Here is a 17,237-nt window from a genome sequence, read left to right as displayed (position 1 = left end):
CACCTGTCATAATGTTTTTGTACTCTAAAACCAAAAATAACTCCAAAGTGTTACGTTATAAAGTTACTGATTGTAGTTTTATGACTTAATGGCAGTAGGACTGTGATGCGAATGGTTGAAGACACGTTTGTAACATTTTTTTCCCGAAGAATATATGGTGGAAGCTAGCTAAATTGGCCTCTTGGAGGCTAATTGTACCTGTGCTTAATACGTTTAATTAGCCGTGATAAAGTCACATAATAGTATTTATAATCATGCTTGTTGTTGCATCATGTTTTTGGACTGTAGGAGGAAGCTGGAGAACCCTGAAAGAACCCACCATGCACAGGGAGAACATGCAAACTCCATGCAGAAAGACCCTGGGCCAGGAATCGAACCCAGAAGAAAACTGAACTAGCGACTTAAGGAGTCCAGCCCTAAAATGTCAAAATTCTCACAGGAACAGAAAACCTATAGAGACCGTTTATAAGCAAAGAAAACTTGTTTTGGGCTTAGTTTCCATTTATGTGGCCATTGTAAAGTGGTTAAAATCAATGTTAAACTAATTTGAGAAAATGTGTAAATCCATGTAAAGAAGAGTAAAGTTTAGAAGGATTATAAAATATGACAGTCACCGCACTAGTTTTCAGTTTTCAAGTGTACACGCTTTGACTTCATTTATTCTTTTGTTTTTAAAATTGTTTTTTTTTCCTTTTCTTGTTATTTAGGTTGGTGGAAATGTAGTACCCAAAATCAATCCTTGGGCGTAGAACTAATGTGGTAAGTCTAAAAGTTTAACTAATCCACCCTGTGACAGTACATCCCCACCCCAGTCAAACATGCCAAGATACACTGAGAGACATTGCCACGTGTGGAGATGAGTAGATGGGGGGAGGGGTGATAAGGGAGGCAGTGGTCTGCAAAAAATAACCACAGTTGTTTACTTATAAACTTTGTGGCTTTAATTACTGACCTAACAGACTCCTTTCTTTATTTGTCTTTATTTTTTTATGAGGACAAAAACGGGCATTACAACAGGAATCAGTAATACTTCTACCACATAAGTCACAACATCTTTGGGTGAAACAAATTCACACAAAGTCAGCATGTGCACAGAAACATAGAAATATAGAGATAGAACTCCAAATATCGTAATTAGGCTGTTTATCAGCAAAGGAATGCTGATTTTGATATTTGGATTTTTAAAGGTGATTCAACACTTATTATTTAACACTGTGCCTTTTATAATTAATATAAGCCACACATTTAATCTGAAACTGTCACTTTTTTTCTGTTTTGATTTTTAGACTTTTCTAAGAAACTGAAGCACTACAAGAGATTTTCTTTGTTTGTGTAGTGGTAAAAATGACTGGAGTCAGTTTATCATTTAACACTTAATAAGTCAAGATAATATTGTATATTTGGGACAAAACAAGATGTAAGTACTAGTTGGCATTTGGGTGGATGTAGGCAAAGAACCTACTTTGGCTACATTACCTCCTTTTAAAGTCAGGTGTACATCTTAGAAAGAGAGATTTGTGAACCTTACAGCACAAAAAATCCACATCCTGATTTTATTGTTCTTTTCTAGCAGAAAAATCTGGGATGATACCGGGGAACCTGCAAGTAAATCCTCTCATGTTGCTGTCCACCAAGTGCCACTTCCTTCAGACAGCGAACAAGTCCTTCCATGATGTTACTTTTTCTTTTTTCTGTTACAAAGTATTAATTTCTTTTCTTTTTTTTACTGCAGTTTGTCCATTTTATGATGTTTTCTGTGTAATATTGTTTTCGGCCATTCACTGAAATGAATGTTATGGTTGAAATATAGTAGTTATGTAAGCTTATGTTACACAACTTGACACATTTTTGTCAAGTTCTGTTAAAGACTAAGTGAGGCTGATTGAGTCACTGCATCAGGGCAGGTATTGTGCCTGGATTAAGTCTTGAAATTTAGAACAGAATTGTTTATAGATTTTGTTCAGTAAATATGACCTAAAGTCTTAAAACCTTTAAACATGGTATTGTACACATTTCTTTTTGAGTGTTTTTAATGTTGATGTGGATGTCCAAAGTAAAGTCTATAAAAATACATAACAAAATAAGCATAACTTGATTTTAATATAACTAATTGGAAGTGGGGTTTTTTTATCTCAAAAAGATGTCATGGATTTTGTCAATCAAGACAGTATTTGCAAAATGCTATAATAAAATTGCTTTCAAATGCAGTACATTTATTTTTAAACACAGAAACTTTAAGTGAAGTTATTGAAGAGCATGATGAAAAATACATTGTAATGTCCAGATCAACTGACTGTATTGGAACAACACATTTTAATAAACCTATGTCACAAATGCCATACAGAATTTTGAAGAACACACAAAAATATAAATTTGCATCTATCTATCTATCTATCTATCTATCTATCTATCTATCTATCTATCTATCTATCTATCTATCTATCTATCTATCTATCTATATATATATATATATATATATATATATATATATATATATATATATATATATATATATATATATATATATATATATATATATACAGGTGCTGGTCATAAAATTAGAATATTGTGATAAAGTTCATTATTTTCCATAATGTCATGATAAAAATTAAATTGTCATATATTTTAGATTCATTGCACACCAACTGAAATATTTCAGGTCTTTTATTGTTTTAATTTTGATGATTTTGGCAAACAGCTCATGAAAACCCAAAATCCCTGTCTCAAAAAATTAGAATATTATGAAAAGGTTCTCTGAACGAGCAATAAAAATAATCATCTGAATCAACAAAGTAACTCTAAACACCTGAAAAAGATTCCTGAGGCCTTTAAAAACTCCCAGCCTGGTTCATTACTCAAAACCGCAATCATGGGTCAGACTGCTGACCTGACTGCTGTCCAGAAGGCCATCACTGACATCCTCAAGCAAGAGGGTGAGAAACGGAAAGAAATTTCTGAACGAATCGGCTGTTTGCAGAGTGTTATATCAAGGCACCTCAGTGGGAAGTCAGTAGGAAGGAAAAAGTGTGGCAGAAAACGCTGCACAACGAGAAGAGGTGACCGGACCCTGAGGAAGATTGTGGAGAAGGGCCGATTCCAGACCTTGGGGGAAGCAGTGGACTGAGTCTGGAGTAGAAACATCCAGAGCCACTGTGCACAGGCGTGTGCAGGAAATGGGCTACAGGTGCCGCATTCCCCAGGTCAAAGGTCAAGCCACTTTTGAACCAGAAACAGCGGCAGAAGCGCCTGACCTGGGCTACAGAGAAGCAGCACTTTGGACCACTGTTGTTCAGTGGTCCAAAGTACTTTTTTCAGATGAAAGCAAACTTTGCATGTCATTCGGAAATCAAAGTGCCAGACTCTGGAGGAAGACTGGGGAGAAGGAAATGCCAAAATGCCAGAAGTCCAGTGTCAAGTACCCACAGTCAGTGATGGTCTGGGTGCCATGTCAGCTGCTGGTGTTGGTCCACTGTGTTTTATCAAGGGCAGGATCAATGCAGCAGCTATCAGAAGATTTTGGAGCACTTCATGCTTCCATCTGCTGAAAAGTTTTATGGAGATGAAAATTTAATTTGGTCTGGAATCGGCCCTTCTCCACAATCTTCCTCAGGGTCCGGTCACCTCTTCTCGTTGTGCAGCGTTTTCTGCCACACTTTTTCCTTCCTACTGACTTCCCACTGAGGTGCCTTGATATAACACTCTGCAAACAGCCGATTCGTTCAGAAATTTCTTTCCGTTTCTCACCCTCTTGCTTGAGGATGTCAGTGATGGCCTTCTGGACAGCAGTCAGGTCAGCAGTCTGACCCATGATTGCGGTTTTGAGTAATGAACCAGGCTGGGAGTTTTTAAAGGCCTCAGGAATCTTTTTCAGGTGTTTAGTGTTACTTTGTTGATTCAGATGATTATTTTTATTGCTCGTTCAGAGAACCTTTTCATAATATTCTAATTTTTTGAGACAGGGATTTTGGGTTTTCATGAGCTGTTTGCCAAAATCATCAAAATTAAAACAATAAAAGACCTGAAATATTTCAGTTGGTGTGCAATGAATCTAAAATATATGACAATTTAATTTTTATCATGATATTATGGAAAATAATGAACTTTATCACAATATTCTAATTTTATGACCAGCACCTGTATATTATGATCTTCCATAATGTATTATCATAATCCACACAAAATATTTTTATAAGCATCCCAGCTCCGCATAGTTAGTTCTAGAAATTATACGGCTGATCGGCGGGAATCTGAAATGGAACGCAGCCATCGTACGGCAGACTGATTAAAAGAAGAAAGGAACACTATCAGCACGTTGTGGGAGGTGGAGGGTAATAAGGTTTTCAATAAGATCAAGGTCAACAATACACCTAGAAATGTTACTTCATAAGGTAGTGAAACTGTTCGTTTGATACAGAAAGAGTCATAATGGGATTTATAAAGACTTTTTGCCTGACATTGTCGTCATTGTAGGCTGGTCAAGTTTGCCCTGTGTGTTGCCTTTCAGGCATGACGCAAGGTTAAACTGTGTAACACATTCGTTTCCTACACACTTGCAGAACTGTGTGAAGCTATTTGTTATGTGTTTTATTCAATGTAATCAGGATTTACACATAAAAAAAAGTTTTATGGAGAAGTATTTTGAATACCATGTTTACCTATCTAAGGTTAATTATTTAAGTCAAAGTTTGCAGCTTATTTTGTGTATGCCCAGGAAACCCAGATTGAAGTCCTTCAACATTACAGTTTAGTAAATTAACATTGAATCAGTTTGAGTCTACTGTAATTTAAACTACGTTAGCATAGTAATCTAAATTATGTTTGATTGACATAGTGTTTCTCTAGGAGAAAAGAACTGTTAAATAAAATCAATCTAGGGTTACGGTTAACCCTAACTCCATCACTAATCTAAAATTGAGTGGTAGAGATGGCTTAATCTTCAAATGCTTTATGAAAGTACTGGTTTAAAGATGCATTTTCTCTACAATTGAGATCTGTAGCCCGACTAAATCTGCTCTGGTGGGAAAAGAATGATTTGCCTGATGGTGTCTCAGGCCTCTGTGGTTTATTTCATCATTTCATAAGCTTGCAGATAAAAAGGCATAAAGAGAATCTAAGTTAAGTTGTGTCCATCTAATTATTGTAGTTGAAATAGAGGTCTCCCCCTTTTGGTTTGTAAATGTATCCAAATACCAAGTTAATGTTGTACATTTCATTAAGATTATTTCACTAAGTTGGGACCCTTTGTTTTAAAAAAGAAGTTATGTCCAAATCTGAAGTATTTCAACTAAATGATACCGACAGCAAGTTTTTCTACCAAACCTTAGTTGACTTCCTATTTCATCTGTCAACTGTTGAACATAGACATGCTTAATAACGCTAGGTCTATGTAGGCAATTATAATTAATTTTCATAAGTCCTTAAAAAGTACCTAAAAGCTGAACAACTTATTTCTCCTGACAATTTCTTGAAACCACTTCTTGTTCGTCCAACATTTTAATATCCTTCATTACTGACTTGTCATCAGCTGATGGATACAGAACATGTCCTAAAGAGTCCACTAAATTAGATGCTGTTTTGTTTATAAAATCATGCCTTTATGATTTTTGTATAAATACATGTCATTAAACAAAATCATACCTGAATACCGCATTAAAAAATCACTTTGACAAGTACTGTTACGGCCCGCACAGGGCACACAACATAAAAGGTCCAGACCAAGTTATATAAAACAAAAGTTTTATTCAGACTGTGGCTGGACATGGAGGTACTGGGGAATCGTGGCAAATAAACAAAAGAGTGGGAGCATTCACGAACCAGCCAGCAGTTGGCCGTCGGATTCGGGCCGCTCCCCTCGCCCTGCCTCGCCGGATCATTCACCCTACAACCAAAAACCGGAAAACCTCGGCTTGGCCAACGATCCCCAGACCTAACAACACAAAAGGAAAGTTAACCAACAAGAAAACATATTGAAGGAGCAGGAGCGAGGCTTGGAGACACGCCACCAACCAGGAGCTCTCCCAACTTCCTCGCTGCCCTGGTGGGTGGGGCTTGATCCCTTTAAACTCTCGCCAGCCAATCAACTGCAAGAAGAAAACAGCAATTAAACAGGGATTCATTCACAATAGTGACAGGCGCCCGTCACACCTCCACCCCTAAATGCTGCATGGGGATTTCGGGTCACCATGCAGCATCAGTAGTAGGAACGGGACAATGCGTCAGCCAAGATGTTATCTTTACCCTTTACACGTTTTACTTCCAAACAGAAGGTCTGAAGATAAAGGGCCCACCGCATCAGCCGTCGGTTGGAATTACGCATTTGCTGAATAAAGACGAGTGGGTTATGATCGGTATAAACCACAATTGGGCCACTAGAGGAGCCCACATAGACCTCGAAATGTTTCAAAGCCATAACCAGCGCCAGTGCCTCCTTCTCTATTGTGGAGTACACCTTTTGGTGCCTATTAAATTTCTTGGAGAAATAGCACACCGGGTGCTCTATCCCATCTGGGCCGTCCTGCAAAAGAGCGGCACCCGCTCCTGTATCACTGGCATCCACCGCCAGTTTAAAGGGCACCGTGTACACTGGCACGGCAAGCACCGGCGCACTACTCAAGAGCGCTTTGACGCACTCAAACGCATGTTGGCACTCCGGTGACCACTTGAATGGAACCTTTGGGCTCATCAAGTCAGTGAGAGAAGAAACGACGGCGGAAAAATTCTTACAGAAACTCCTGTAATAGCCAGCCATTCCAAGAAAACGCTGCAACTCACGTCGTGAGGAAGGAATGGGAAATGCTGAAATAGCCTCTATTTTTGAACCCACCGGTCTAACGTGTCCATTACCCACTATTTTACCCAAATAAGCCACAGTGGCACGACCAAACTCACATTTTGCGAGATTAACCGTCAGATGGGCTTCGTTTAATTTCTGAAACACAGTTTTCACCTGTTCTAGATGTTCCTCCCAGGAGTCTGAGTAAATGACAATGTCATCTAAATAAGCTTCACACCCCTTCACACCAGACAAGACCTTGTTTACTAGACGCTGAAAAGTTGCCGGCGCGTTACGCACGCCAAATGGCATCACAGTGTACTGCAAGAATGCATCTGGAGTCACAAATGCAGTTATTTCCTTGGCTCGCTCTGTCAGCGGGACCTGCCAGTAGCCTTTCAGCAGATCCAACTTTGTCACAAACACTGCGGAGCCTACCCGATCTACACAATCCTCCATCCGAGGAAGTGGGTGGCAATCTGGTTTTGTGACTCCGTTAACTTTTCTAAAATCAGTGCAAAAGCGGTCAGACCCATCCGACTTAACTGCCAGCAAGCACGGTGAGCTCCACGCACTACAACTTGGCTCAGCAATGCCATTTAGCAACATGTAATCAACTTGCTTTTGTAGGCGTTTTCTTTTGTCTGGATTCACCCTATAGGGATGCTGCTTAATAGGGGAAGAACCACCGACATTTATATCATGTTCCAACACGAGTTTGGGAGGGCACATCCGAAAACAAGCCATAGTATAACTTAATAAGGCCCACCATGTCCTGTTGTTGATCATCGGACAAATGCGACAAACAAGCATCCAGGTTAACCAGCATCTCAGAGTTTTTTAGTCGGCCCCGCAGCATAGCCTCACCTGGGTGGTCAATATCGGATTCAGGACTAGACAGCTCCTCCAAGGAACTCGCCTGAACCGACTGTGCCGCTGTTGGCTCTGAAGGTAAGGGCATGTCACCAGAGGATAAACTCAAAGCAACAGAATTATTTTCATTTCGTTCATGATATTCTTTCAGCATGTTTATGTGACACAAGCGGCTACGGCGCACGCGGTCAGGCGTAGAAATTATGTAATCTGTGTCACTCACTTTACGTGTAACCACGTACGGTCCGCTGTAGCGCGCCTGCAGACTAGCACCTTCAACAGGCAAAAACACCAAAACTTTATCTCCCGGTTGAAATTGCCTGTTACTAGCCTTAATATCAAACCAGCCCTTCATCTTGCTCTGAGCGGCTTGAAGATTTTCTCTAGCCAATTCACACGCCCGATGAAGACGAAAGCGAAACGCACTGACGTAGTCAAGAAGATTCTGTGAATCACTGCCCATCCACTTCTCTTTTAACAATTTCAGTGGGCCACGAACAGAATGAGCAAAAACAAGATCTGCTGGGCTAAAGCCAAGTGATTCCTGCACCACCTCACGTGCTGCAAAAAGCAGCAGATGAACTCCTTCATCCCAGTCTCCGTCAAACTCCAAGCAGTATGCACGGAGCATGCTTTTTAAAGTCTGATGAAACCGCTCCAGCGCGCCCTGGCTCTCCGGGTGATACGCGCTGGAATGGCAATGTGTGATGTCAAGCTGTTTCAAAACTTGATTAAAGATACGCGACATAAAGTTGGATCCCTGATCAGTCTGAATGACTTTTGGCAAACCAAACAAGGAGAAAAATTTCACCAAGGCAGACACAACCGACGGCGCAGTTATTTTTCGCAATGGTATAGCTTCTGGAAACCGGGTTGATGCACACATCACTGTTAGCAAAAACCTATGACCAGATTTAGTTCTTGGAAAAGGGCCGACGCAATCCACCAAAACACGGTCAAAAGGTGAGTCCACAGCAGGAATAGGATGTAAAGGATGAGGTGCAACTGTTTGATTAGGTTTCCCGGAAATTTGGCACACCTCGCAGGTTTTACAATATTTCCTCACATCTTTTTTGGTGTCCATGGTGTCGTAATGGTGTCCATTTACGCACCAACAGGCCATCTACACAAAAATATCCCTCGTGCATTTTCCCAATTTCATCATTTGACACAACACGGTTGAACAAAGGGACAAGAGAGGGATCACGACTTTGTTCCAGAATAAGATTTCCCCTGGACATGTTGTCGTAAAGAGCCTCCCCCTGGTCCACATCATGTGAAGGTGCCACAGGTGTAGAAGGCACCGACGTACCTGCAGAATCCAAGTTGCTTTCCCCATTCAAAGGGTCATCTGATAAGCTGCGTTCCTCCAGGTTGATCACATCACCGATGTCCAGTTCCATGTTTTCCCGGGCCATAGCTCGAGTAACCGCACACACGGGAAACACCTTTGGATATTTTCTCTGCAACTCATCTGGGGCATCTGATATCACTGGAACTGTTGTAACTTCCGGATTAATCAAAATTTTACCCCCTGCCAAATCGTTTCCCAGAAGGAAATCAACCCCTTTTATTGGGAAAACTGGACTTGCGGCCACCACCACCTCACCAGAAACCAACTTCGAAGTCAAACAGATGCGATGAAGAGGGATGCGTAAGAAATCATTCACAATAGTGACAGGCGCCCGACAATGATACCGACAGCAAGTTTTTCTACCAAACCTTAGTTGACTTCCTATTTCATCTGTCAACTGTTGAACATAGACATGCTTAATAACGCTAGGTCTATGTAGGCAATTATAATTAATTTTCATAAGTCCTTAAAAAGTACCTAAAAGCTGAACAACTTATTTCTCCTGACAATTTCTTGAAACCACTTCTTGTTCGTCCAACATTTTAATATCCTTCATTACTGACTTGTCATCAGCTGATGGATACAGAACATGTCCTAAAGAGTCCACTAAATTAGATGCTGTTTTGTTTATAAAATCATGCCTTTATGATTTTTGTATAAATACATGTCATTAAACAAAATCATACCTGAATACCGCATTAAAAAATCACTTTGACAAGTACTTAAACTTTATTTTACTTATTTATTTTTAATAAAGACATTGACAAAGTGAACTGCATTCAATTGACCAAGGATAAGAAATTGTTCCACCAGTACACACATTGTGCATTCTTTGGATTAAGAAATAAGTCAGAGCTGCACATATTAATAAAAAAGAAAATAAAAGTAGAAGATTCAAAAAGATGTCTTGGCTATGTTAGTAACTACAGAATCACTAGGACTGCTTAACGTAGCATTGTAGCCATTTTTAACTGCTCAACATAAGCGCAAGTGTTATTATTCCACTTGAAGTAAAAATAGTAACAAACTATTAAATTAATTACAATTTCTCTTATTATTACATAGAAAATACACTAGATGTGCAGAAACATAAGTGAAAAAGAAATACACTCAATGACATGATTGTGGAAGTAATTACAGCTCTAGTAAGCCCTTTTAGAAAATACAAAGGCACAAACAAATTAACTATTAAAAAAAGAATCAAGATAAAACACTGCCCATTTGTAAACATGAAAACAGAAGAACAAATTGTGTCTCTGTGACTTATGAGCAAACTATATATATATATATAAAAAAAAAATTCCCCTCTCACCCTTCGCGGGTGGTCTCTTTCATCCTCTGAGCTCGGGTCCTCTACCAGAGGCCTGGGAGCTTGAGGGTTCTGCGCAGTATCTTGGCTGTGCCTAGAACTGCACATTTCTGGACTGAGATGTCTGATGTTGTTCCTGGGATCTGTTTGAGCCACTGCTCCAGTTTGGGGGTGACTGCCCCGAGGGCCCCGATGACCACAGGCACCACTGTGGTCTTCACCTTCCAGGCCTTCTCCAGTTCCTCTCTGAGGCCCTGGTATTTCTCCAGTTTCTCATGCTCCTTTTTCCTGATGTTGTGGTCACTTGGTATTGCTACATCCACCACAACGGCTTTCCTCTGTTCTTTATCCACCACCACAATGTCCGGTTGGTTCGCCATTACCATCTTGTCTGTCTGGATCTGGAAGTCCCACAGGATCTTAGCTCGGTCATTCTCCACCACCTTTGGGGGTGTTCCCCACTTTGACCTCGGGGCTTCCAGTCCATATTCTGCACAGATGTTCCTGTACATTATGCCCGCCACTTGGTTATGTCGTTCCATGTATGCTTTCCCTGCCAGCATCTTGCACCCTGCTGTTATGTGCTGGACTGTCTCAGAGGCCTCCTTGCAGAACCTACACCTTGGGTCTTGTCTGGTGTGGTAGATCTGAGCCTCTATTGCTCTGGTGTTTAGGGCCTGTTCCTGGGTGGCCAGGATGAGGGCCTCTGTGCTGTCCTTGAGTCCAGCTTTCTCCAGCCATTGGTAGGATTTCCTGATATCAGCCACTTCAGTTATTTGTCGGTGGTACATCCCATGTAGGGGCTTGTCTTCCCATGATGGTTCCTCCAGCACCTCGTCCTCTGTTCCCCATTGTTTGAGACATTCGCTGAGCACATCGTCCATTGAGGCTTTGTCCTTGATGTATTTATGAATCTTGGATGTTTCATCCTGGACAGTGGCTCTCACACTCACTAGTCCTCTGCCTCCTTCCTTACGGCTCGTGTACAGTCTCAGGGTGCTGGATTTGGGGTGGAACCCTCCATGCATGGTTAGTAGCTTCCAAGTCTTAACATCCGTGGCCTTTATCTCTTCCATTGGCCAGCTAATTATTCATATATATATATATATATATATATATATATATATATATATATATATATATATATATATATATATGAATATATGACTATTATCAGTCATACTGAAGTCGTCGTCAAAGGTAACACTCTCTGCTACTGACAAAGTCTGTAGATCAGGGGTGTCCAAAGTCGGTCCTAGTGGCCCGGCATCCTGCATGTTTTATTCTCTCCCTGCTGGTACTAACAACCTTTTCAGCTTGTCAATGTTCTTCTTAGCCCTTCTAACAAGCCATCATTTGATGCAGGTGTGTTAAACAAGGGAGAGAGCTAAAACATGCAGGATGCCGGACCTCCAGGACCCACTTTGGGCACCCCTGCTGTAGATACTACTCTGTTGCCTGCAGCTTCCTCTGTTGGTGCTGCAGCTCTCTGAGGATGATGCTCTGGAGACCTCTTGGACCTTGGTCAGTTAGGGCACAGGACAAACCTTTAAAGTTGAACATAAATAAAAATAAGAATACAAAATTTAGATGCTTTTACTTTTGGTATGATTATGCATTACTTAAAAACCTACTTTTAAATTTACCTCCTGATAACAGGTGGGAAACTCCTTTAGAGTGTCTTCATAGGATGACAGAGATTTCCAATGATGGTCCATCAACAAGGATCCACTTTTCCTCTTCCAGTCTCTTTACTATCATGATGTCATCGATTGCCCTTGTTTTTGTGTGAAGACTGACAGAGTCTGAAATGAATTTATGAAAAGGACAAATCAACTCAGCAAAAATTTAAATTTGTAAGTTGAGGTCAACACCTGGAGTATCTAGTCTCATTATCTGTCAGGTATGAAGACAGTATAAAACATATTAGTGTATGTTTACTTACCACTGTGTGATTGCTGCCATGGCAATGTCATGTCACCGGACAGAATCTCTTCCAAAGACAGAACTTCTGTGTCTGTATCAGTCTTCAAGTGACCAACATCTTCTAAAGCTAAGATGTGTTCTCCTTTCTGATCTTGCGATGGGCCTTGGCACAAGCTTTGTGTCCATCTGTGTCTGCACAAACATGCACAAACATCAACTGTGTCAAAGATGTTTATGCAGTATGTACCAGCAAGGTTATTCAATGCCTGGTCAATGTTCCTTACCTTACATTCATGGGGTTTTCATCCGTGGCTATGAAAAGGTCCTGAAATATAGCCTGTTCCTCCAATCTGAAAAACAAGCAATAAAATACACTTCATGAGGTGTTATAGTCCTAAAGTAGTGAACATCACTAACATATACAATTTTTTTTATATTTTGGTTTTGAGTCCAGGTACACGCAGAGAACGGAGTAAAGGCCTGAGAAATAACAGTAATCTTGCATGTTGATTTAATGATGATTAAAGGAGATAAATAAAGAATACATATATATGTAACACTTTGAATGTCTGAAATGTATAATTGAAATATGTTTTCTGTACTTTTGATTTGAATATATGTTTTGTACTTTTGATTTGAAGTAACCGAAAACAACTTGATTGTTGTATGTTGACTATTGATGATTAGAAATGGTAACAGTTGGAGTTATGAATCAAGATAAGGGAAAGAGAATCATATTGAAGGTCATAAGTTGATAAAATGACAAATTAATTATGTTTATAATAGATTACAGAAATGTTAGACTGAAGATTTGAGATTGTGAGAAACAAAGCAGACGGTGTTGCAATTAGGCTGGGCGGGGGTGCTGGAACAACTCAAAAAGGGAAGTGAGTTACGAGAAACGGCCTCAACAGCCAGATGGCCCGTAGAAAAGGGGAAGTACCGAAAGGAGTTGCTGCAATGAGTCATGAGAAAGAATGATGGTTTGGAAACGAACTTTCCACACACTCAGTGGAACGTTTCAAAAGTCACGTAGACTTTTCCAATACACAACTATGGGCAGAGAAGGTATAAAAACCAGCAGACACGGGGAGAAACTGTTCTTAGTCCGTGGCGCTGAAGGAGAGACAACGAGAGGACGCAGACGGAAGATCAGCAGAGGACCACACCCTAGGACCAAGGGAAGGTTGAGACTTCACGCCGCAAAGAAGGGACAAGACCCATCTGCCCCCAGCCCTGGTTCCTGATTCGACCGACCCCTCTGCCTCAACCCAACGATCCCTATTCTACTGCAGCAACTTGGAGAAAAGACAAAGGTCACTGAGTGATGAAGATTCTGTGCGTTTGAAGGACAACGGACAGTTCGGCTTTGCTTCTTTCTGAGAGAGGACTTTGCTCCACCAGAACAGAGACTCTGACCAAGGACATCTAAAGATTTCAGCTGCCAAGATCGATTGCCACCGGGTGTGAGTTGAACTGCCCCCCACTAGTTCCACTAGTTCCACTTAGTGGAACTAGTGGAACTAGTGGAACTAGTGGAACTAGTGGAACTAGTTCCACTAGTTCCACTTAGTGGAACTAGTGACACAGGCTAGGATTAGAAATGAGAATAGGTTATGATTGATTTTAATTTGAATATATTGTCTTATTACAAGTTTGTAATCTCTGAAAGCAAATCTGCTTGTCATTTACCCCTGCTAAAGCTTGCTTAATAAATTACATACTAAAAATACCAATAGAACTTGTGAACATTGAGATTAATTGAGTCATTTGATCATTGTGGTATCTCCTGATTTTAGTAAAATTAGCATACATGATTCTAGAGACGTGGTGGCTTCGTACTTTCCTTTGGTGAGTGTTAAAATAATGACCCTGGGACTTAAATCTAAGTCACTAAATCTAATCTAGCCAGTAACAAGTGCACGTTATTTTTAGGAGAAAAGCTACCGTTAACAGGAGTGGTTGTTGAAGCTATGCAGCTGTGAGGCTACTCAGCTGATTGCTTCTCAACTGAAAAGGGTCGTAACTTCTGGAATTGAAGGTAGTTAGAGCTAGACGAGTTTTCTCCGCCGCCAGTTTAAAAAGAATATCTCCTACAAACCTATTCTAGGGTAAGACCCGGGTTTCAGGGATTTTCCGGACCTGTTAGAGAACTGGTCCGTAGTCAGTCGGAGGTGAGATAAGGGCGGGGCTGACTATTGCGTAATAACGAACAGTACAAATCGTGCTAAAGAGGTTGACATGTTGGATGCATGAATGTAAAGAAAACAAAACTTACGCTCTTCTTATCGGCCACCCTGACTTAAGGAGACGGCATGGTCAGCAGGTGACATGAATGCAGATGTGTCTGATCTATGGGTGAGACAGATGACGGAATGGGAGGAGAGGCAGCTGGAGAGGTGCTTCTGGGTCTTTTCTTCTTTTGAAGACTGAGAGGATGGGACAACAGGAGGAGAAACAGGAACAAGATCAAGCAGTATCACAGTCTCTTCCTGGTTCTCTGGTATCATCATTGGATGCTCCTCAGTAAGCATCCCAGGCTGCTCCTGACCTATGTACTCTGTCTGCTCAAAGATCAGGTTCTCAGCTCTTTACTTCTCTTCATCTGGCTTACAACAGCAGTGCGGTGGTGCACTGACGTGCTGACTGACGTGCACCTGCAGCGGTGCACTGACATGAGGGGAATATGCAGGCTTTTATTTTGAAACTTTCATTAAGCTTAATTTGAAATGGCAACACTAATCCCATGTGTAACAGTGGTTTGGTTAAACCAGTTATCTAACACAAAAAAGAGCAAATACATGATGTAAAAATTATCAAGGCTTTTATTTTGAAAATTTTTAATAAGCTTCATTTGAAATGGTCACACTAATTTCATGTGTAATAGTGATCGGGTTAAATCAGTTATATGATGCTCAAAGCACAAGTAGTTCAGAATACCAGCCAACTCCTCCTCTATAGTAACAGACAGTTCCGCCATGTTGTAGTTCTGACCTTCTGCTCAGGCCTCTGTTTTAACTGAGTCTTGGCCATAGATAGAACTACAGTTATGGCAGTTATGGCTGGTTATGAATCCAGAGAAAGTTATGGCCTTTCTCTGGATTCTGTTGCTATAGCGATTGGCCCTGTGTGTGAGACAGAAAGCTGGGGAAGGATTTCAATCTTTGAGACACCCATGAAATGCTAATGTTAATGAACTGCCTTGCGCAGCAAGGCAGTTCACTATCCTGAGAAAAAAAAACATAAAAGAAGAAGAATATTATTGCACCGCCATAGGCGGTGCACGTTCGTGAGTGGACATTGCAGAGTTTTATTTTGAAACTTTCAGTAAACTTCATTTTCATAACCACACTAATCCAATGTGTAACAGTGGTTTGGTTAATCCACCTGTATAATGCCAAAAACAGGAGGTAGTTCTTAATGCCAGCTCAGCCCTCCTCTGTAATAATTGAGTGTTCCGCCATGTTGTAGTTCTGACCTTCTGCTCTGCCCTCTGTATTAAAGTGTTCCGCCATGTTTAGAACTACAGAGTCTTTGTAGTCCAAACCAGCAGCCTGCCTTCCTCAGTATTCTGTTGCTATAGCGATAAAACTTCTGTAACTGCTGTGTGTGTGTCAGAGACTTTATCTAACTTTATGAGACACCCAGTCAGTTTTAATGAAAAAAGCAGTCCGAACGACTGCTTCCCGTTCAGGATCCGTAAGGCCGATCCAAAAACCGTTTGAAGCATATGAGAGGGCTATTTGTCGTCTCATTTAGTACCGCGATTCATATCTGTAGCTTATTCACAGTAATTGCAGTGATGAGAGAAAAAAGGTGTGCGCTGAGCTCAGACATTTTTCAGAAAAGTCTGAAAATGAATGGTGGAGTGCCTGAAGGTACCCTGTCACTTGATTTTGTTCTGAAGCACCTTGACAGAAAACCGTCAGCCCTAGAGAAATTTTGAAAACATTTTATTGGAGCAGGCATGCGTATCAATGTCATGACCGACTTTCATACCAATAGAGCAATTTTTGCACCCATGAGGGCGATTTCAAAATTATTTTGGGGTCAAAATTCCACTCTGTTTCTCACTCTAAAAAAGCGGCAGTTGGTGTCAGTTACACTCTAAGGTTCGGCAGTTGGAAATTTCGCTCACTCCAATTGCCAATAAAAATAATAGCTCCAATGCCGGGATCGAGCCGCACGTTTTGATACCACTTTTGTGGGTGGGCACCAGCGGTACGAGCCGCATTAACGGTAATGGAAGAAGATGTTATAATAAACAGACATTCTATTGGGTGTAGAACAATAGGTGCCTGCCATGCAATGCATGGAGGCAGTGACTGACTGCTCTCCCTATGCATTGCTATGGCATGCCCCAATTATTGTTTCAACAAGGTGTTGCGCAATTCTGTGCGTTTTGGTTCCATTACCAAAATAACTGGCAGAGCAGGAGTTTAAAATTAACTATTCAACAACCACTGGGTTCAAGGAGGCTTATTAATCATCGCAAAAATAAATATCAAGCCTGAAAACCTAATATTGTAACGGACTGAATGTTATGTTTTTAACGTAACCTGTGTTTGGCTCGAGGAGCGCTGCGGTTGCCACGGCAACGGGTGTGCTTAAATGACAGAGAGAGAGAATAAAAAGGTGCGAGTGGTTTTGAGTTGTTCAGGTTATTTTATCTTTGTTTACCTTTGCTGTGGTGCATCACAGCCACTGTAGTTCCTGAACTTTCAATAAATGACGAACTTGGACTGATTATCTTGTTCGTCTGCGAGTATGTCATTCACCACAAACATCAAACACGCGGTAATGTTTCATTAAGTAGGAAACACTTTATTTGAAGGGGTGTGAACGCACCCTAAAACTGACATGACACTGTCATAAACATGACAGTTGTCATGAAGTGTCATTCGGTAAATAATGACACTTTTAATGCAAAGTTGCTCTAAAAGTTGCATTAAAAGTGCCAACTTTGCATGATTTTGTAAGTTATGATAATTTAATGCATAATA

The 17,237-nt window shown here is 40.7% G+C and overlaps 1 long non-coding RNA gene across 1 annotated transcript; it reads right to left on the bottom strand.

The window, feature by feature from the left end:
• Window positions 1–5,719: 5,719 nt before the first annotated feature.
• On the bottom strand, window positions 5,720–9,272 carry LOC148160171 (uncharacterized). The gene is made up of 2 exons (XR_015762478.1): window positions 8,958–9,272; window positions 5,720–6,080 (listed from the first exon to the last, which is right to left on the bottom strand). It is a non-coding gene; the product is annotated as an uncharacterized LOC148160171 (long non-coding RNA).
• Between the last annotated feature and the right edge of the window lie 7,965 nt (window positions 9,273–17,237).

This window comes from Poecilia mexicana, unplaced genomic scaffold, assembly GCF_051168715.1.
Source record: "Poecilia mexicana isolate PSO_F unplaced genomic scaffold, ASM5116871v1 scaffold_3, whole genome shotgun sequence".
In the NCBI taxonomy this organism is placed as follows: Eukaryota; Metazoa; Chordata; class Actinopteri; order Cyprinodontiformes; family Poeciliidae; genus Poecilia; species Poecilia mexicana.
This window is presented reverse-complemented; position numbering and strand designations above follow the sequence as displayed.